Source organism: Erinaceus europaeus, chromosome 3, assembly GCF_950295315.1.
Source record: "Erinaceus europaeus chromosome 3, mEriEur2.1, whole genome shotgun sequence".
NCBI lineage: Eukaryota > Metazoa > Chordata > Mammalia > Eulipotyphla > Erinaceidae > Erinaceus > Erinaceus europaeus.
In genome coordinates, this window is record NC_080164.1 from 146504136 (window position 1) to 146516480 (window position 12345).

Here is a 12345-nt window from a genome sequence, read left to right on the forward strand (position 1 = left end):
ACTTCATGGTTAGCTTGTTCCATGCTTCCATGGATTCTACTAGTCAGAAAATCTCCCTTTTTGTTCAGGTTAGTTTGATTCAGATTTCTGTTTGCTGAAAACAAAAATAATCTTGACCAATCCATCATCAGAGTAGTGTCTTATACTACAACAAAACTTTTCCTTTCTGCATGCTGGTTAATTTCCCATCAGGAAAAATTAAGGAGTAGTGGCTATGAGAGTATTTTTTAGGGTGATAATAATATTCCAACACTGCTAGTAGTGATGGTGTACAACTCTGTGGATACACCCAAAGTCTCTGAATTCTGTATTTTGAATTGGCAGAGATTATGATATATGAACTATATCTTGAAAAATCTGATTTTGGAGAGTCACGTGGCAGTGCAGCAGGTTAAGTGCAGGTGGCGCATAGCCCAAGAGCTGGCTCAAGGATCCCAGTTCGAGCCCCCAGCTCCCCACCTGCAGGGGAATCACTTCACAGTCGGTAAAGCAGGTCTGCAGGTGTCTCTCTTTCTCTCCCCCTCTGTCTTCCTCTCCTCTCACCATTTCTCTCTGTCTTATCCAACAACGATGACATTGACATCGACAACAACAATAACTACAACAATAAAATAACAAGGGTGACAAAAGGGAATAAATAAATAAATATTTAAAAAAAGAAAAATCTGATTTTGGTAAATTAATATAAGTTGTAGAATTTCTGTCTGTACCTATGAAATAGTTAGCAAGGACGTCTTATAATATTTAAACTTGCAATCTTCTAGGAATAGTTATCAAGATGACTAATATCACCACAGATGACTAAGCAAGTCACCAGCCAAACAGCAAGGGCTTATTCTAGAAGACCAACCAAACTATTCATGAAGGTTCCTCAGAGTTGAAAGGAAATCAATGACTTTGACACTTCTCTCCATTAAGGGGGGAAAAATGACAATAAAGAAATGACAAATTCCCCTTCCAGCCAAGGCGACATAGGAATTAAGCACAGGACTCATAAGTCCTGACTTCATTCATAGGCACACAATGCCTGAGTGGACACACTGGTGTGTCCCCTCTTCTCTCTCTCTCCCTCTCTCTCTCTCTCTCTTTTTCTCTCTTTCTCTCTTTCTCTTTCTCTCTCCCTCCCTCTCTTTTTCTCTCGCCATCAGTTAATTAATAAATAAGAAAATATTTTAGAAATAGAACAAATCTTAGGGAATGTCTAGTTCATATTTTAGTATGAACATTTAGGTTTTCTTTCTATTAGACTCACAATCAAAATTATCCTCTTGGCACAGATTTAAAATAAAAAGGTTTTGCTTGGGAGAGAGGAAGCCTGTAAAAGCAAAACTTTTCAATACTTTCCTTTATTTCATATATTTTTAGATAGAGACAGATCGTGGAGGTGGGGGGGAGAGAGACAAAGAGGAGGAGGAGGGGGAAGAGAGAAGGGAGGAAGGGAGGGAGAGATTCAGAGAGAGGAGAGACACCACACTCTGTCATCCATGGGGCTACTCAGCACCATCCATGGTGCTCTCCTGTGTTGCTGGAGCTCAGACTCAGTATCCCACATGGTAAGTCCCACATTTTTCTTTTTTTTAATATTTATTTTATTTATTTATTCCCTTTTGTTGCCCTTGTTGTTTTATTGTTGTAGTTATTATTGTTGTTGTCATTGTTGGATAGGACAGAGAGAAATGGAGAGAGGAGGGGAAGACAGAGAGGAGGAGAGAAAGATAGACACCTGCAGACCTGCTTCACCGCCTGTGAAGCGACTCCCCTACAGGTGGCCACATTTTTCTAATGAGGTATATCCTATCCCCTAGACTCTTGCCTTGACATAACTAGGAAAAGTCAATGTGGGTTGAACAAAATCCAGTAGGCAGCTCTTGAAGGAAACATTCAGAAGTAGCAATGAAAAGTCTTTCTTACACAGAAAAAAAAAAAAGCTCACATCCATTAAGCTTTCATGGCAGATAGACTAAGAAGGCTGTGGAGAAGTACCAGGGTCAAAGGCAGGGGAAAGACCTTTCCAGGTGAACAGAATGGCATCTAGGAGAGGGGCAAAGTCAAGAAATAGTATCTATGGTCAGGGTGCAATCTGTTGGTGACAAGCAGAAGATTCAACAAGCATTCCAGCACAGCTGAATGAAAGGACCTTGAAAGCAAGGGCAAAGAATGTGACATGTACCTGCCACCTAGATCATTCACACCACAGTGAAATTTGCTAAATTAAACAAACAGGATAAGGCAGATGTGATCATACAGTCCCTGCTTCCTAGCAAGTTAAAACAAGTACAGCACCACTGTAGGCTTCAAATATTGCTGGTTGGTTCTCTCCTCTTTCTGCACCTTCCTATTTATTCCCTCCCTTTCTAATATATATACATGGAAAACATTTCACAACCACTAATGACTACTGCGTTGGCTTCATTATCTCCAGGAGTGGTCCATGACTCATCCAAAGGCGGAATAACTTTTACTGGTGGGTAAAGGAAGAGATAGTCTAGTTACCCAGTTGAGGGAGTGTGCTACGCTTGCAGATTTGTAGTTTTCATGCCTTCATAGTTGCTGGATTGTTCACTCGACCCAAGAAGAAATGGATGCCTTTATTCATTTAGTTCCTTGTGTCTTGGCACAGCATGTGGAGGTTTGAGGGAGATAATAAATAACACCCAGCCCCTAAATCAACTGAGAGCTACAAAAGGAAGCAAGCAGATGAACAGGGGTGAGATGGGGTAAGGGGAGGATGAGGAACAGTTTGATTTCTGCTAAAAGCTGAATGGGAGCTTATGGTTAAGATGTGGTGCAACAATGGGTGTCTTCATAAATGAGCCTTCCTCCCCTAGTATGAAGAAGAGAACTAGATTTACAATCCACAGGCAGACGGAAAAGCCACAAGTCTCACCCAGCCAGCGGAACTTCAGTGGATGGCCAGGGGCAGAACAGAGCACACTTCTGCAGGCCAACCCCAGAGAGAAAGAGGAAAGCCTAAATGCTGTGTGTCTGCACCTTCCACCAAATGACAGCTTCTTCTGGGCAGACTTTAGCTGGGTTAAACTGTTAAGTGTCCTCAGGGGTCAGAAGTGGCCCTTATGTGTGGCACTACAAACCACACACACACACACACACACACACACACGCTAGGTTGTCTTAGCAACAGCAAGCTTTCTAAGACCAGTTCTGAGCTTTAAACAAGAGCTCCATTGAGCTCTAGTGCTCTGCTCTTCCATTGTCCTCTGGTGGTTGAAGCTACTGTCCACCTTCCTGTTTCAGGAAAGATCATCTCAGCGCCTCTCAGGTATGGAATGCATTGTCCAGGAGGCAGTCAGGGAGGGTGATGGGTATAACAGAAGAAGTCCTGCCACTGTTCCTCCCAGACAGCTCTAGAATGCAGAGGAAGAGGAGAATGAATTTACATCAGGAGCTCATGGGCTCCTGGGAGAAAGTGACCAGAGCCTCAATACCTGCTTTCAGAAATCAAAGGATTTATAAGCTGGCTGGCCTTAGTTAAAAAAAAAAAAAAAAGTATAAGTCTGTTCCAAGAGACAAGAAAATTTAGTTATACAAAGGAAGTCATAGAAAAAAAAAGCCTTTCATTTCTAGCTTTTATTCATCTTTAATACCTTGACTTTCCCAGTATAAGATGGCAAAATATTTATGCAAAAATGTAAAAAAGTCTATTGACGTAGTAATTCTTTGCCTGGTAATATATACATATATACACGTGGTATTAATTCATATTGTATTAGCTTAATAATATTAAATCGGTAGTGATCACCATGGAACTGAAGTGTAAGTAAATTGTATACTGTAACAGAAGAGTGTGGGTTTTTAAGAAAAGTAATAATATCTGTGAGATATTTGTCTAGACCTAGCATTTAGTATAGTCTTTAAAACCAAAAGATTATTGCACAAATTACAAATTATCATTTCAAGTTTACTTTTTAAATATATTTTATTTATGTATTTAATGGGAGAGATATAGAGAGGAGAAAGGGGGGTGGTGGGAGAGAAGGAGACCATAGCACTGCTCAGCTCTAACTTAAAGTGGTGCTGGGAATTGAACCTGGCACCTTTGGTGTCTCAGGCATCAAAGCTTTTCTTCTTCTAAGGTTTTATTTTTAAATTGATTTATTCATTATTGGATAAAGACAGAGAAATTGAGAGGGAGGGGGATTTGGAGAGGGAGAGAGGCAGAGAGACACCTGCAGCTCTGCTTTCCCACTCATGAAGTCTTCCCCCTGCTGATGGGGACCAGGGGCTTGAACCTGGGTCCTTGTGCACTGTAGGGTATGCACTTAATCAGATGTGCCACCACCTGGCCCCAGCATCAAAATCTTTTTGCATAACCATTATGTTGGCCCCAGGCCTATTTACTTTTTTTTTTTAAGCCAGACTTAACTCTGTTTTAGGAAATTCTAGTGTGTGTGCTCTATATGTAATTCAAGCAAAGAGTTTAAGAGTTAAAAATAGATTTTAAAAATCACCTAGGATGGTCCAGGAGGTGGTGCAGTGGATAAAGCACTAGACTCTCAAGCATGAGTTCAATTCCTGGCAGCACATGTACCAGAGTAATGTCTGGTTCTTCCTCTCCTCTTATCTTTCACATTAATAAATAAATCTTAAAAAAAAAAAATCACCTAGGTCCTGGGTGGTCATACACTTGGTAGTACACACATATTACCATGTGCAAGGACCCAGGTTCAAGGCCTCAACCTCCACCTGCATGGAAAGCTTTGGAGTGGTGAAGCAATACTGAAGGAGCCTTTTTCCTTCATCTCTCTCTCTCACCCTTTCTATTTCTCTCTGTCTCTATCAAAAAAAAAAAAAAAAAAAAAGGAAAGGAAGGAGGAAAAAAATTGGAGAAAGAAAGCTGTTTCACTTCAGCATATACCCTGGTTTCTCTCAGTTTGCAGGTGAATAAATGTCTTACTCAAGGTCATGTCATTATTGGGGCAAAATTAGACCTTTTCTTGTTTTCTAGTTTATACCTTAAAATGTACATTTAAAAAAAAGCTTTCTAATTCCTAACTGTTTCTATTTTAGACTGTCTATTTATCCATGTGATCTAAATCAAAGCAATTTTCTGTTAGAACAGGAATAGCAGGATGAAATCAATCCTCATCACAGTTGTCTCCAAGCTGTGACACTTCCCGGGAACAGAACTCACAGTGAGGTGTGGGAGAGTTCCCCTGGAGCTAGTGACCATTGGTAGAGGAGTAGCAATGTGTTCACTCATACATACATACATACATAGGATTTTTTTTCTGTTTTAATGGGGGGTTAATGATTTACATCACAGTTGTTGACACATGGGTACAATTTCCCATCTCTGTGTGATGGGTGTCTACAAAACATTTTCACCTCCAAATTAGGACCCTCAACCCCTCCCATCCCCATGCCCCTCTCTTTGGCTCCCTCCCCAGAATCCTCTACCTACTAATGAGGTCATTGGGTATTCATACTTCTTTTTCTGACTCATCCCACCCAATACTATTCCTTCAGGTTCCATTCAAAGTGAGGCAAAAATTAAAGTTTTAGTGTTTCTGGTCTAATACCCAGGTCTTTGATCAATCTGGATCTGATTTTGGAACATGATGTTAAGGAATGGCCTAGTTTCACTTTTCTACATGTGACTGCCCAGTTTTCCCAACACCATTTGTTGAGGGAACCTTTTATTCCCCACTGAGTGACTCCTTTGTCATACATTAGGTGCTGTATATGTATGGATTCATGTCTGGGTTCTTGATTCTATTCCATGATGCAAATGTTTATTTTTATCTCAGTACCATGCTGTTTTAATAATCACTTTGTAGTATAAAATGAAGTTGGGGAACATGATACCTCTGATTATTTCCTTTTTTCTTCAAGGTGCTTTGGCAATCCATGGATCTTTTGTGGAAATAAACTTAACCAAAAAAATATTTAGAGGCTGGGTGGTGGTGCACCTGGTAGAGCACAAAGACATAGGTTCAAGCCCCCATTCCCAAATGCAGGGGAAAAGCTTCACAACCAGTGGAGCAGTGCTACATCTCTCTCTCTCTCTCTCTCTCTCTCTCTCTCTCTCTCTCCCTCCCTCAAAAAACAGGAGGAGTGGAGTTGTCATGCAGACACCAAGCCCCAGCAATAATCTCAGTGGTAAAATAAAATAAAAAAGATTTCTTGCTACTTTGAACTGAAATATTGTCATAAAAAATTTATCAGAACAAGCAAATACAGAAATTGATTCATGATCTTGAGAATTTAAGAAATGAGCAAGAGTTGTGAAATATTAAAATGTGAGCCAGGTTGAAAAAGAAAGTTCTTGGATTCTCTTTCAATTTGTTCCTGTGTGCCTGTTACATATAGTGGGTGTCGTTTGGGTAGTTCTGACAATAATGAAAGTTTATATCCGTCTAATTATAACACCCAATACAGGTTGATCAGTGACTGAGATGTATTAACTTAATAAAAGAAGGGAAAGACCTAAAAAAAAAAGTTTATCAGAAATCACAATATACCATTACAAGAGGATCATGGAGACAAATTAGAATTCAAGAGAAAATACTATATGTCCTGAAATCTTATAGCTCCTACACAAATGATAGAGAGTTCCTCAGATTTGACCACCAACTTCAATACTTATTTGACATTGTAAATGAATTGTGAAACTCTGGGAAATCCTTCTTAACTATAAGCAGTAAACAAAGTCTGTTAAACCGTAATCAAAATTTATATGTATTATTCTTCTATTTTAACTATAGAAAATATTAGTCATTTTTAATTATTATACAAAATTTTTTGCTTTTTCTTTAGTTTTTTTCTTTTAATTTTTGTATCATCCTCTTTTCAAACCTAATTTTGTTTTCTGTGTTCTCTCATCATAAAGAGGATCCAAAACTGAATAAGCTACTGATTAAACAAAACCAAACCTGGGCCTTGATATAAATTGAAATGACAGGCTGGTGAAACAGGTCAGCTGAACTATGTGTTACCTGGTCATACACAGACCAAGGTTCAAACTCCCCCCCACCCCCATGAGGGAAGAATAACCAGAAAAGCACAAGAATATGTTTTATTCTGAGCCTGACCAGAAGGTGGCAGCAAGGTAGAGCAATTCCAAATAAGAGCTGCCTTGCCTTCAAAAATAGCGAAGTAAAAGGTTATTTTTGCATAGTCCCTAATACCAGATATTTTATCTTAATGCTTTGAAGTACATTAGGGAGTGTTTTTTGAAAAATATGTCACAAATACAGCTTTCCTTAGTAACTACAATACACCAAAATGTACCAAAATATTATATATATATTAAATATGTAAATACATCTTTAATAGTATGCAGATTACATTCATAATTATTAGGTTTCACTGTTCTGAGCACCTTAGTTCAGAGACTTACTACACCCAAACCAGTTTCTTCTACGGGGTGATTTCTTCCTTATGACACTGCAAAAGAGACTATTGTTTATCCACTTAAGAACTACAGCCTCTTATGATCTTGAAAGACAAATACTAATTTGTAGATTCTGCTACATACAAAAGTGGAAGAATTTCATGTTGAGGAAGAATAATGAAAGCAATATGATACAGGGGCACATGGGAAAATCCTTGTCCCTTAAGCTTCATGATCCTTTCCAACACCAATGCTTAAGGTCCTTGGTAATGCCAATCTACCCATGGTACTGACTCTGTGCCAGGCATTGCAATGTGTTCTTCATTTCTCCAATGCTTCTTCTAAATTTAACCATTTTTGTGTGTTATTAGGTCCTTCTCTCACTACTTTTCAGTCCACTAATCACACTTGCCTGGATTGACTTGTGTCTAAGTAAGGTGCTTAAATTGTTTCAATATTATTTCAATCCCTGAAGTAATGAAGCACAGTGGCTGTTAAACCTTCATATGTTACAAATCTTCCCTGCAGGCTATGGGAGCCTGAGGGCTTTTTAATTATAAGTAGATTTGTTAGTTTATTCTCTCACTCATGATAAACCATCAAGAGATAAAACAGGGTGGAGGATAGAGCAGAATGGTTATGCAAAGAGACTCCCATGCCTCTAGCGTCCAAAGTCCCAGGCCCATCCCCTGCTCTAATTCCAGCCAGAGCAGAGCCAAGCAGCACTCTCTGGTCCAGTGTTAAGGAATAAATCTTGATTTCTGAGGGAATTCTTCACCTTCTCCCTAATTTATCAGGAGAACAATGTGAAAAGGCTCCGACTATATAGCCACACCTGGAGTGTAGATTTTCCCTTGAATTACCCTGCCAGTTCTCCACCCTCCCACCCCCCACCATGTCAATACAGGGCTTCCCTGCTGCTGTTCCAGCTCCTGAGAATCAACAGCAATGAAGACCCACAGTTGTAAATTGCTGAGGTTTAGATGATCTTCGCCTCCCTTCAGCAGTCTTTTTGTTGACAAAACTCAGACAGGAGGTAGTGCATCAACTGGCAAACTGCCCGACTGGTACCAGCCACTCCCGAGAAGGTATGGGCTTTTAGACCCAGGAATCTCTCCTTAAATCTGTCTCTGTGCATGAGCCACAAGTGTTTGCACTCACCCCTGGCTTGGAGGGTTCCTGGAGTAATCCTAGTCCTATCTTGTTGCATTCTCAGGTGATCCTCTTTGCTATTCCTAGTTGATTGGAGAGAGCAAAACTGCAATATGTTCTTCAGACTGTTTTGTTAACTCATCTTGCATTCCCTTCTCTGAAATTCATCTACTCAATGAGAAGCTGTGACTCTTCCACTAATGTGTTTACAGATCTCATCCCCTTTAGGTCCCCATTTCCACTGCCATAGTTCTGCTCAGAAACCTGTGCTTCCTTTTTGTCTTAGAACAATAGCACGTCCTAACTTGTATATTTTTCTACTGTCACTTCTACTGCCTGCAACCAGTGCCCAAATCCCCCCAGCTACTGTGAGACTTCAGATGTCAGAGAGGAACATTCTCAGCCACCTGGCAAACCAAGTGCCCAAGCCAACTCCATAGCAGGTAGCTTAGCAGCAGTGAAGAACCAAGTTGTGATACCACCTCCACTGCTGAGTGTTGATCTTTACTTTCCCTTGCCAAGCTTCTCCCCACCCCAACTCCCCCACCCCAGTGCCTGAGAGACCCTCTCCTTCCTTCTGCCTGATCTTCCATGAGAGGAGAGAAGAGAGAAAAGAAAAGGAGGTAAAGAAAAAAAAAAATCTGGGGTTTTGCACAGGAAGTGTTGAATATCCTTCATATGACATTGTTGAAGGGGGAAGTCCTTCACTGCCATTCCCGAATAAGGTAAGTTTCCCTGTGACCAGTCAGCAGATACAGATGAGAAAACTATGTGCTAAAAAAAGGAGATTGTTTCTCTCTCTCTCTCAATTAGCCTGGAAATAATGGAGACTGGAGCATAAAAGGGGAGAGAGGACAAGGGCAGGATAGTTAAGATCTGCTGACTCCAGAAACCTGAGCAGTCAGATGGTTATTTTCCATAAGAAGGAAATAAAGAGAGGAAAAGAAAAAAAAAAGAAAGAGGAAGAGGGCTAGAAAGAAGAAAGAATAGAGAGAAGGAGAAAAAAGAAAAACACAAATGGGGGAGGACAAAAAGAGGAGAGGGGACAGGGAGGAGTCATCTTTCTTGGAAGAAAACATTATTGTTATACCTGTCAGAAGCTAATTGGAAAATTTTGCTTTTGTTGTTTAATAAGGAAAATAAATTTATTTTTTAATGTTCGCCTACTACATGGAATATATTAGGGCTATGTTAGAATAGGTACCCTAATATATATTGAAAATATATGGAGTCTACTAATATGAAGAAATCTTGAAGACATACTGAATAAATAATGTCAGATACAAAAGGCCCTGCACTGTATTATTTTTTTAATTAAAAAATTTAAATCTTGATTTATTGGATAGAGACAGCCATCAAGAAGAAGGGACAGATAGACAGGGAGAGAGACACCTGCTTTCCTCCCTGCAGGTGGGCATGGGGGCTCAAACCCAGGTCCTTGCACATTGTAAAATGTGCACTCAACCAGGTGCACCACCACCTGGTCCTATGGTCTGATTTTATTTAAAAGAAGTATCTATAATAGGCAGAGCCAATAGAGACAAAGAGCATGTCAGTGACTGACAAGGGCTAGGGGAGGAAGAAGTGAAGTATGAATATTAATGAGTATGGAGTATATGGGGGTTGCAGGTGATGAGAAATTAGTGGTAATAGTTGTGTTATCTTGTGAATCTACAAAAAAAAGTCTACTGAGTTGTACATTTTAAGAAGGTAAGTTTTAGAATGTAAATTATAGCTTAACAAAGCTGTGCTTTCAAAGAACTATCCCAAACAACAAGACTGAACATTCAGCAAAGAGGTTTCCCTCTAATCCATTCAATCCTTTGCCACTCTTCCTTTTATTCAACCCCTAACAGCAGCAATTACTTGACCAATTGTAATGCTAATATTTTCAAGCTAAAATTAGAGATTTTTTTTTCCTTCTTACATAAGAAACTATCCTTAAGGTTTAGAGATATTCATTCTGGTGACTGTTTAGGATTGAGTTATTAGGTGGTCTTTAAAAGTATGCCACCAAAAAAATCTCTGGGAGGTGAGGGTAGATGTTCAGCTTCACTATTGGGGGGTGAGGAGTGGGAAGGGACAAAGACCTTTGGTGGTAGGAATGGTATTAATATACACTCCTATTAACTCATAGTCTCATATTTAATTAATATGAAAGGGGGAAATGGATTGAATGTCTCAAACATTTTGGTGCATAGCCCATAACTCTGAGTACAGATTCCTTCAATCTAAGCACTCAAGACTTCAAACTGGTAATCAGATTGAATTTTAACAGTGGGCTCAAGTTGTTAATACATTTCTAATAATGACTTGTTCTTTGAAACATTAAATCATCTGTAAGCATAGACCAGGGAGAACAGAAGCAACTGGTGACATCACTTTATAAGATACAGCTATATGTAAATAGCATTGAAGGGCATAAACTATGGTGAGGTCTTATGTGCCACAGCAAATCCTAATAATGGGATTTTCAAAGTTAACCCAATTGTCAAATAATTTGGTTATAACAATAACTATCCTCTGCCTTCTTAAACCCTAATAACCTTGAGATAATTAGTATTTTCTTACAGGGTCTCATTTGTTGTTTCTGCATTTCTGATGACAATTCTTCCAAATTCTCTACTCACTCTTGTGATTATTTCCTTAACTAGTGTTTGGATGTTGACCTCATTATTTTGTGCTTCAACCTTTGGGGGGCTTTTAGCTGGACTCTTCTCCTGGTTCATTTCTCCAATATTTCCACTTGTTGGTTTAACCATTTTATATAGTATGTTCTGAGGTCCCTCTCTCAGGACTTTTCAAATTACTGACCACTCTTGCCTGGATTGACTTGTGTCTAAGTAAAGTAATTCAAAGGTTCACAGTTGTAGAAATTGACAGTTGTTTCAATATTATTTTAATCCTTGAGTTGGAGCACAATGGCTTAAAAGCCTCTTTTGTTCTTTTTCTTCCCTGTAGGCTATGGGAGCCTGAGGGCTTTTAAACTATAAGTAGGCTTTTTAGCTTAATCACTGACTCCTGACCAAGAGATAAAGCAGGGTAGGGCAGAGATAATCCAGTGGTTATGCAAAGAGACTCTCACAGCCCCACTGCTAGGCTACCAAGGTATAGATCTTCTCCTGAGTTTCCTGGTTAGTTCTCTGTCCTCTAGTGTCAGCACAGCTCCCCCCCCCCCACTGCTCCAGATTCTGAGAGCAGTAGCAATGGGGACTCACAGTTGCATTCGGTGAGTCTAAGGGGAGTCCTCTCCTCCCTTCAGCAGTCCTTTTGTTGGTGAAACAGACTGGAGGTGTTGTCTCAACTGGTAAACTGCTGGACTGTTACTAACCACTTAATCTCTCCCTAGGCTCCTCTCTGTCCATGAGCCAAACATGTTTGCACTCACCAGTGATTTGGTGGGTTCCTGAAGTCATTCTAGTCCTGTTTTGTTGTGGTCCCAGGTGGTCTCCTTTGGTATTACTAGTTGACCTAGGAGAGGAGAGGAGAGAAACACAGCTGCTGCTGCTCCATAGCCCCACCTCCAGAAGTCCTGCCTTCTTAAACCCTAAGATAGCAGAACCTTCCCATTCTCTACAAAACCCATATTTCTCCCAATCCTGGAACCTTTAGGGTAGTTCTCACTTTCCTGCATGCTTCTCTCAGTTCATACCAACTGATCCCAACTTATTGCATCTGCTGATCCCAACTTATTCAATGCAATCAGTACCACCTCAACACCTCTCTGGTCTTGTCCAGAGACATCAGGAATGGAATGTCAACTCTTAAGCTTCATTACTCTGGTGAGACCTTTCCTAGCTCATAGGACTTCTTAATTTCATTTCGGGTGATGCACTTCC